The sequence below is a fragment of the Panthera pardus genome, unplaced genomic scaffold, assembly GCF_024362965.1.
Source record: "Panthera pardus isolate Hobbes unplaced genomic scaffold, ASM2436296v1 HiC_scaffold_17, whole genome shotgun sequence".
Taxonomy (NCBI): domain Eukaryota; kingdom Metazoa; phylum Chordata; class Mammalia; order Carnivora; family Felidae; genus Panthera; species Panthera pardus.
In genome coordinates, this window is record NW_026526732.1 from 61,527,066 (window position 1) to 61,538,097 (window position 11,032).

Sequence of the window (11,032 nt, forward strand, 5' to 3'; positions counted from 1 at the left end):
TTTAAATAAATTCATGTACTGAAGCTCTTTTTAAAGTCCAGGTGAATATTTTCCTCCAACAAAATTATTCATAAATTTAAAAGAAAGGCTGCACTCTTTGGTGGAGATTATTTCATAGAACACATATGAAAACATCTTTTCAAATAGAAAATGGCATAAAATTATTTACTACTAAAGTATTTAATTGTATAAATTTTACCTAAAATATTTTATATTTTCAAAATCTAGAAGGGAATTTATAGTTTGTTCTTTATATAGAGCTTCTATATGAGATATGTGTAATTTTCTCAAAGTGTTTCTTGATTCTTTTCTTTTTTTTTTAATTTTTTTTTTCAACATTTATTTATTTTTGGGACAGAGAGAGACAGAGCATGAACGGGGGAGGGGCAGAGAGAGAGGGAGACACAGAATCGGAAACAGGCTCCAGGCTCTGAGCCATCAGCCCAGAGCCTGACGCGGGGCTCGAACTCACGGACTGCGAGATCGTGACCTGGCTGAAGTCGGACGCCCAACCGACTGCGCCACCCAGGCGCCCCTCTTGATTCTTTTCAAGCAGCAATGATCATGCTAAGCTATTAACCCAATGTCCCAGAGGCTCTTGGGAGCAGTTTGGGCTCCTAACAAGAAGGGAACATTTCAGGGGAAGTGTGTCTATTGTTCACCATCTTTTCAGTAGAGGTCAAAGACCAGCCACCCAGCTTTGGAAGCCGACAGAAATAGGATTAATTTTTGGCCCTACCACTCATTATCAGGGTGAACTGAGTAATGTCCTTGTCCTCTTAGTGTCAGTAGTCCCATTTGCAAAATGAAGGTAATAGTAGTATCTGCCATGAATGTGACTATAAGAATTAAGTGAGATAATATGGTAAGGAGCTAAGTACAATATATGGCACATTATACATATTCTATACATTTGCTTATTATTATAATTGACACTTTACTTCTCTGTGTTCGTTTTCATGAAAATCTAGGCAGTAATTTTAAATTTGGGGTGTATTTCTGTACATACGATATTGGACCCTCTTCAGCCATTGGAAATGCTTGTTTTTAACATGTACCTTATATTTATTTTTTCTCACTGGAGTCACAGGTGTGTTTGTAAATATGACTACACATGCGTGTATTTGTAAATATCCATTTAGATCATGCAGACACTAAGCTTGGTCTCTTCAGTGACTCATAAATACCTTGATAATTTCACATTAGGGGTGCCTAGGTGGCCCAGTTGGTTGAGTATCCAACTCTTGATTTTGGCTCAGGTCGTGATCTCACCATTCATCAGTTTGAGCCCCATGTCAGCTTTTGTGCTGACACCACAGAGCCTGCTTGGGATTCTCTGTCTCCCTCTCTCTCTTCCCCTCCCCCACATGCTCTCTCTCTCTTTCTCTCTCTCTCTCTCTCTCTCTCTCTGTCTCCCTCCCTCCCTCCCAAGATAAATAAACATTAACAAAAAGAATTTCACATTAGTCATGGGTAAATATTTATTATGGCCATTCTTGGAGACAAATCAGTATGTCATTCATTATATAAAAAAATTATACAATTATAGACCTAATAATAGGAACTTGTGCCCCAATCAGCTGTTGCAAGCAAAAAAAAACCCAAAAAAAAACATGAAGTTGTATGTCTTCACCCAGCCCATCCTGATCCTCACTGGTACTTGAGAGTCAAAAATGAGAGGCAGACAGGTCAAAGGGAAAGGGGAAAGTCTTTCTAGTGTTTCTACCTATGACAAATGCTGTTGGTTGATTATGCTCTTCTTGCATTGGGTTTGCATGGCTGTGTGCTTCTGGTGAGTTTATGTCCATCCCTAGACCCAGGGTGGACAGGAGGAAATCTAGATTATTTTAGACCAATCACTGTAATTGGACTCCTCTTACTATGTATGAGTTTATCAATGAGCAAATGGCACATTTCCAGCCATTGATACTTATGGGGAAGTCTGCAGGAGAGGTTGCTTGGAAAGGACTGCACATTCACCAACATGTCCACAAAAAAGACATGGTTTCTTTTCTGGTCTTTGTGGTTATGTGAGGATATGGTGTTTGGAGATGCTGCCTCCTTCTTGTATCCCTGAAGGGACCAGCCTTGGAGAAAAGCTCACCTGATGAGGGGGCGGCAGGGGAGAAAGATGGAAAGGACCTAGGACCTGATGTCAAATGAGATAAAAAAGTTTAAATACTTGGCTAGAGTCTGTAGCTGCCTTTGTTCAAGGAATGTAGATTACCTCTAATGATTTTTAACCTATTTTAATGCCTTTAAAAATATTAACCCTCTCTAGGCTTATTAATCTCTTGTTTGATTTGATTTTACTTTATTATTGGCTTGTGAATATCTTATCAAAAAAAAAATATATATATATAATCATGTGTACCCACATATAATTTTTTAATAATTTTTATTTTTACATGTTTTATGCCAGTGAAGTGAATTTTAATCTTTCATATATCTATTTCTATTTTATCATGTTTCTTTTTTATCTTTTTATATTTTTGCTTACTTTTCCCATGTACTATGTTGATCTCTTTTGCTTTCAGTATAGTTTATCCTTTATTTTTTTATTGTGTGCTTATTTTTGAGAGAGACAGAGTGTGAGCACGGGAGGAGCAGAGAAAGAGGGAGAAACAGAATCTGAAGAAGGCTCCAGGCTCCTAGTTGCCAGCACAGAGCCCGATGCGGGGATCGAACTCAGGAACCACAAGATCATGACCTGAGCTGAAGTTGGACGCTTAACCAATTGAGCCACCCAAGCACCCCTGTTTATCTTTTACATATATATGTGTTTCTCTTTTTCAAAGAAGCGGGATGTAGTAGGAAAAAAAAACCACAAAAATTTGTGTCAAACTTTGGTTTAAATACTAGCCCTGCCATCTACTTTTTGTAGGGCTCTTGGCAAATTCCTCACCTACAGCAAAGGAATGGCAGGAGGACCAGAACGTGTTAAACTGTAGAACCAATCCTAAAGTTGAGTATAAGGATTAGAATGACACACCGTATGGCCTGAAAATTTTTAATTGCACACCTATCAAAAATTGGGAGAGGAAGGGGGAGAGAAAATGGGAGGTTTCACGTGTGATACATGTGAGTCAAAGGGTAATATACTCAAGTGGACAAAACAAGAATCCAAAGTATAAAAACACTAAAACGTACAAAGCTAAAAACTAAGAGTATAATATGTGGACCAAAACGGAGTAAAGAGGAGAGGCCAGATACTTAAAGGCAAAGGGAAGGGAGAGTGTGAAGAGACAAAGATGAAGCCGTTTGTGGAAGGCTCCGGTAACTGCACAAACACTGTGTGAGGAACAGGTGCACACGCTGAGGCAGAAAAGAGAAGCACATGTGTGTCATGTAGCCACACTGAGGCGGTAAGTCTCTGCCCTGCGGTCAGCGTGGAGGCACTGAAGGGTATTTAAGCAAAGCCTATCATCTGTTTAGTACTGGCTGCAGAGGGAGTGAGACAAGAAGCAGGGAGATCAGTTATGAAGCTATTACAGTGACATAGACGAAAGTAGCATCAATCGAGGTAGTAGCAATGAAGCTAGAAAAACATGGTTGGATCTGGGGAAAGGAAGAGAATGGAGAGAATCCGCTGTCTGATTAAAGAGCAGGTGAGAATGAAGGCAAAGAGAAGGCCAGCTGTGCAGCTCGGCCAAATGGGGAGAATTGGTGCCATCCTTGACATAGGGGACACAGGAGCAGGAGCAGTACATGCACGATGGTAAGTTTAGTTCTTAATATATATTACTTATTTGAGGTGCCTGGGTGAAATCCAAGAGTGATATTCTGGAATAAGGACAGAAGTGTAAAACTGAAAGAGGCAGTGCATGATCCAAGGCCAGACGGTTTGGTCAGCTCCTAACTCTGCACTTACCTGTAAAACAGGATTAATAATCATTCTACCTCCTAGTCTTACTGTGATGATTAAATGACTTCATGAAAATGAAATCCTTAAAGTGCATATAACAAGAACTCAGTACATATCATCTTCATCAACACCATGATTATCATTTGGGCAGCAATACAGACACAAACACACACAGTCACTGACATCAGGAAGAGATAAGACCTTGCAGGGGATGAGGAGGACTAAGAGGCAGTGGCTTAGGACCCAACATTAGGGAGTGTCAACACTTCAAGGACTGGCAAGCAAAGAGAAACCAGCAAAGGAGACTGAGCAGGACATTCAGCCAGTAAAAAGAGAACTAAGTGATATTAAGAAAGTCAAGAGCACTCTCTCTGTCCCTCCCCCGTTCATGCTCTGTCTCTCTCTGTCCCAAAAAATAAAATAAACGTTGAAAAAAAAATAAAATAAATAAAAAAAATAAAAAAAAAAGAAAGTCAAGAGCAAAAATTGTTTTAAGGAGGAACTATGCAATGATGCTAGCTATTGCCTGGAACTCAACTAAAATAAGAATTCACTGTATTTAGCCAGCCTGACAAGCATGGTTTCATTGGAGTGATGACGCAAAAGCTAGAATGAGGATCTCAAATTCTCTTTTTGGAACAACTAGGAGAAGGCTTGCTTCTAGAAGTACAGAGTAGCAGACACAGCTGTGTAATAAAAGAGGAGAGGGTCCTAATTACAGGAAGGATGGGTGCCATGCATATTCTGCTGGCTCAGATGGTGCTTTGAGACATAATTCTCTACTCATGACATCCTCTATGAACAACATCTAAGCATGAGCACCCAGAAGCGAGAGAAATCCTTTTACCAAGCAGGGTTGCTAACATCTACATAATGCTACATACACCTTGAGAAGGACCACTGTCACCACAAAGCACCTTTTGAGATGTAACATTTGTAATATGCATTGGTACTGTTACATTTCTAGACAGCCATCCTGAGTACAGTTGAAGAAAGGTGAGTTGGGGTGAGTCAGAAACTAAGACTTAGGAGGCAGCCTTGACATGGACTATGAAAGACGGAGGAGGGATTCTGCTGAGGTGGCTCAGAGGAAGCTGCCCTAACTGAAGGAAGCAGTGGGGCTATGAGAAAGAGAACCCAAAGAAGGCCCATCTGAATAGAACACAAAGATGGGCGGGGAGCTAGGGGTCTCAGGGGCCATGAAATTAAGAGTCCAGAATATGAAAATAGATGCAAGGTATATGGGAAGTGGTCAGGAGGAATAAGGGCTGGAGAGAGAAACTGTTAATTCAGTAAAGAGTGGATGTTGAACATATGCCATGTGTTTACAGTAACTTACAGTTTGGGGGGAGGGACATGTGAACACAGCACTAAAAATCATGAGCACGTACAAAACCTGACAGCATGGAGGCAGGTGAGACTCCCAGCACTGGAAAAAAATCAGAGGATAGTTCTCCAAGAAGGTGAGCCGTTCCTAAAAAGAAGAGTCCTCCACATCATCCAGGAGGAAAAGGTACATTCATGCAGAGAGAACATGAGCAAAGGCATAGGTAGAGAATTAATAGTAACAACAGCAAGAGCCAGCACTTGTTTCATGGTTACTGTCTGCCAGGTGCTTCATCTGTACCATGTCATTTTCTCAAAACAATCTGATAAGATGGGCTGTATTATTCTCATTGAACAGGTAGGAATCTAAAATTAAAAGGAGTTAAGTAATTTGCCCATGTTCTCACTCCTGGCAGGGCAGAACCTGGATTCAGTCCCAGCATCCCCAGTCTTATACCCCCAGCCACTGGCCAGGTCCCCATCGAGGACAAGGATTTTTCCAGAGGCCAGACCACAGTTTTGCGGAAAACCACTCCAGTCACAGGCTAACACCCAGCATTAAAACATCTTTTCTTTATGGCCACCCTCTTCTTTGTTCTTGAAACTCTTACCTCTGCAGGGGAGTGTTTAGCAGAAAAATACCAATCAATTTCATCTCAACTCTAGTAAATAAAACAACTATCAAACCTCCTAAATGTCATTCCCCAGCAATTTCCTAGATACACAGAAGAAGGAATTACAGAAGATGGTGATGGGGCAGGAGATGCTTATTTAATTGACTAGTCCCTTTTTGCCCTCTGAAATCTTAAAGCAACACAGTGTACTTGTGTAGGGGCAAGTGTGACTGAGTAAGAGAGGAGGCAGTGATGGTGACAGCAAAAGGAAGGCAGAACCCCAAAGTTTGGAGAAAAGAGGAGGCCACTATAACAACAGATATCTTCACATCACTGGAAATGCAGCAGATTAAGAACGTGTTACGGAAATATATTAAAGAAACTAATAGTTGTCAATTTCATTTTCTGCACAAATACTTTAAAGACTTGGGCATAGAGCAGTGAGAAGAATTAAATTATAGCTAATATTCATGAGCACTTACTCTACATCTGGCATGGGGCTTTAAATGCATTATTTCACTCAGTCCTCAAAACAACCCTTATGAGGTAGGTACTATTATTATTCCCCAACTTACAGATGAAAATTCTAAGGCATAGAAAAGTAAAATGACCAAGGTCACAGATAGTGTCAGAGTCAGGTTCAGTCTCAGGCATTCAGGCTCCAGAACTTTTAATAGTGACACAAGACTCTAAATCCTCTTATCCTTTGTGAAATTATTTTAATAGGTCAGTGGCTTCAGGCTTCCAAAATGTTTCCTAGGCTGTGACTGGGTTCATATCAGGAATTCTTTCCCATAAACACCCCTTATCAGGGGGCACCATTCAACTCACTCTAGAGAGAGAAGGGTCCAAGTCTTAAAAAGCGGGGATGAAAATCAAGTGTGTGCTAAACAACAACAACAACAACAACAAACACTATGTTCATATGAATCTACTTAAATAATGCTAGCAGATTTTTAGCAACAAGCAACTTTTTTTTTCTTTCCAGGATGAGGGCTCAGGTGCCTGAGATGGGGAGGTTAGGTGCTCATGGTTATTATTTTATTGTTAAATAAAATATCTTTGTTTTCTGCCTTCAATATAGAATAATTAGTGATAGATATATGAACTGCTACCTTTTTATTTGGACCACAGCTTAGGGAAGTCTGTACTTTTGAAATTAAAAATAATAACAATAATAAAAATAAACAAGCAGATGAAGCATTACCTTTGATGACCAAGTAAGGATCAGCAGTTAGGAAGACCCTTGTTTTTACTGTAGTAGATTTCCGATTGTCAGACTAAAATGTCTCTTCTTCTATGAGCACTTGACCTATTTGAAAGAAGTGTAAATTTTTTTTAACATATGAAATTTATTGTCAAATTGGTTTCCATACAACACCCAGTGCTCATCCCAAAAGATGCCCTCTTCAATGCCCATCACGTACCCTCCCTTCCCTCCCACCCCCCATCAACCCTCAGTTTGTTCTCAGTTTTTAAGAGTCTCTTATGCTTTGGCTCTCTCCCACTCTGACCTTTTTTTTTTTTCCCTTCCCCTCCCCCATGGGTTCCTGTTAAGTTTCTCAGGATCCACATAAGAGTGAAAACATATGGTATCTGTCTTTCTCTGTATGGCTTATTTCACTTAGCATAACACTCTACAGTTCCATCCAAGTTGCTACAAAGGGCCGTATTTCATTCTTTCTCATTTCCACGTAGTACTCCACAATGTACAATATTGTGGTATATAAACCACAATGAAAGAAGTGTAAATTATCTAAGGGTTTCTTTTGTTAAATTCACAACCCCATCTTGACATCTACTCAAATACGTAATAACTTTTTATCCTAAAACCTAAAGCAGAAATGAATACTAAATATTTCATGCATCCCTTCTGGGATTGTACCATCTGAATGAACATATCTTTTCTTTGATGTTTTGGAAATTAGTGTTATGTGAGCATTACCTATATGTGGAACACTGAATACTGACACAATAAAGAATTCTTCTACATTGTCATTTCTGCTACACACCTCACTCCCAATTTTTAGGACAAGCCAGGGTTTGATTCAACCCTGAAAGTCCCAATATAGATGATGTTTTATTGGTGCTAATAGATAGTCCTTAGAAAGATTATATCAGAAAGTTCTCTTTCTCTCCCTCTCTCCCTCTCTTCTGTTTTCCTCATCCAGTTCCTCTCTCTCTCTCTCTCTCTCTCTCTCTCTCTCTCTCTCTCTCACACACACACACACACACACACACACACACACACACACACAACTTCCACACAAAAGCAGCTTCAATCTCAGCTGGCCTGGCAACCAGATACTCCCAGGCAAGGTTATCTCTACTTAGCATGAGACCAGTCCATATTCAATGAAGTATATTGACCTTCCTTTGGTCCATCTCACTCATGCCCTTAGGAAAAGCTGTGGTGCTGAGGAAAAGTCACATATCTAGAAGCTACTATTGAACAAAGATCCCTAGTTAGTTGAGTAAAGCTGGCTAGTATGCTTTTACAATGCTTACTTTCTCATCTTATAGATAAACTACAAAACCAACTATTACAAAATAATACAACTGTAAAACCATAATCAGTATATAAATTGAAGTGATCAAATTAAACAAAAATCTTATACCAAACATGAGTCACTATGTTCATATGAGGCTACTTAAATAACGCTAGCAGATTTTCAGGAACAAACAACACTCTTCTCCAAATAAAAGCTTGTAATTATCTGGGCAAAGTGCCAAGCCATAAAAAAATGATTTTTTTTTTCTTTTCAACTTAACATCTTTGCCACGAAGAAACATACATTTTTCAGAAATGTTCTTCTTTAACCCTATTTAAGATTATGCCTCATGTAACTCTTAAAAATAATATGAAGTGGATCAGAATACTATTAACCAAAGGGTACTAAATTGGAGATAATGTAAATGATTATTGTATAAATTATTACCAAGGATTTTTTTTTCTAGTCAGCCTTCTAAGGCAGAGCTCTGTACAGCAGAAATATGAGCCACCAACGCAAGCCACATATGTAACTTAAGTTTCTTGTAGCCACATTTAACAATCTTTTTATTTTTTAGAGAAACAGAGCACACAAGTACACACACAGGAAGTAAGGGGGGGGGGGAGAGAGCAAGAGTGAGAGAGGAAGAGGGCGAGAGAGCGAGACAGAGAATCTCAAGCAGTCTCCACGCTTAGCACAGAGCCAACATGGGGCTTGATCCCAGTGCACTGGGTTCACAAACTAAGCGGAAATCAAGAGTCTGATGCTCAACTGACTGAGCCACCCAGGTGCCCCTCTAGTAGGCACATTTAAAAACTAAAAATAAACAGGTGAAATTAATTTTAATATATTTCATTTAACCCATTATATTAAAAATTATCATTCCCATGTATTTTCAATATAAACTTGTCATTGAGGAACTATTTTATATTTTTCACACTTTGTCTTAAAAATCCAGCGTGTTTTACACATACAGTGCATCTCCATCCAAACAAGCCATATTTCAAATGCTCAACAGTCACATTTGGCTGGTGACTATGATGGTTCTTGGGAAAGTTCAATTTCAATTAGCAATAATCGCGCCTCAGATAGACCTCATTGGCTACAATACTGCCACTGCACAAAGCTTGGGGAAAGTTCAATTTCGTCGGTAAACTGTGCTCCTATATTATGTGATAGGAAAAAAATCATGGGGGCGGGGAACAAAACAAAACAGGACTCCTGTCTTCAATGAGAACAAAATGCAGGAATTTTTTCAAGCTAAGGAACTTCCTGAAGGGGTACAAGGATACTAAACAAAATGTGCCTTTCTGCAATTTAGAGACTCTCTTCTTCCCATCTGTCAGAAAATGGACAAAATATGCCAATTTAATTAAAACAAAGTACTCTACTACCATCAGCCAGAAAACTGTTTTAATAAATATACAAACTTATGATGTCTACAAATAAATAAACCGCCCTCCCTTAGATGTGGCACCCTTAAGCTGTGCACAACCTGCACAATTGTACCAGGAGCCCTGCTGGTTCTCTTGGCCTAATTTTAGTCATGGCACCTTCTCGTCTCCACAGTCCTATCCCAGTCTACACTCCAACCAACATCAAAAGACCAGGACTCTCTAACACTGCTTTAGAAAGTCCACTGCCCTCTTACTCTGATTATAGTATCAGTTGTGAAGAAGGGTACTTGTCCCCCTTTGTATCTTCCCCATCCCACCCCCACCACGCTATTTTCTTCCTTCAGGGAAGGCCAGTGGATGACCTATGCTTCTAATGAACCATCTTGAGCTCCCATAGCCTCTTCTAGATTCTAAAAGCTAGGCAAAACCAGAACATTTCCCCTCAACACAACCTGCTTTCAGAGAAAGTTCAGGTGGCGATCTTTAATTCTGCATCATACATTAGGTACAATACTTTATTTTCTCAGTAGTTTTCACATTAGAAGCAATATTTTAACTATGGATTTGAAAGTCTGCATTCTCAGTTAAATTAGTTTCAAGCATCATCAAGCAAGTAGGTGGAGGGTCATCTTCCTGAGGCTGCTGAAACGTTGCCTTTGGTTGTGGCTCATCAGACAGGCTGTCCCGTTGCTCTTTCTTCCTTCACAAATCTCCATACCTTTGTCACATAACACTGGAATCTGCTGAAGTTGATTCTCAGAGTGTGTTTTTCCCTGCCCACTCAATTTTTGGCTCTAATTATTGAGTTCACCACATATTAGAAGTGTTTACATTCAGTTTATATTTATTTCCAGAAATAAACCTATGATATGGCCCAAGACTGAATGTTAGCATTATAAATTACACTCATCATCTAGTAAGCTTCATGGTGGCTCCATGGACTGGTTATAGCCTTGCTTTTAAGTGAGTCGTCTTCATTCAAAGCTGAGGGAATAGCATGGCATTTTGAGTTTCCAAGTCAATACTTTGTTGTATTTTTTTTAAATATAAAGATAAGTAGAAATGACTCATCCATTAGGCACAGAAGCCACAATGCCCAGGGCCCACAAAACTTTTAGAGGCCAATGAAAATGTTTTTATTTCTTATAAATTCAAAAGGGAAAAATAAATAGAATCCAAACTGGATTATATTTGTATTTATACCAATACAATTATAAGGTATAATTTTAAGTTTTTATGGAGGAAGGGGCTCATGGAAGCAAAACTAGGTCCCATGAAAGTATTGACAGAGCCCTACTCTGGCTGATCCCACACCACAACTCCTGCCAACAATGTCAT

General features: G+C 39.4%; 1 non-coding gene across 1 annotated transcript; it reads right to left on the minus strand.

The window, feature by feature from the left end:
• Positions 1-9,287: 9,287 nt before the first annotated feature.
• Positions 9,288-9,425, minus strand: LOC128777940 (U4 spliceosomal RNA). The gene has a single exon (XR_008423233.1). It is a non-coding gene; the product is annotated as a U4 spliceosomal RNA (small nuclear RNA).
• Between the last annotated feature and the right edge of the window lie 1,607 nt (positions 9,426-11,032).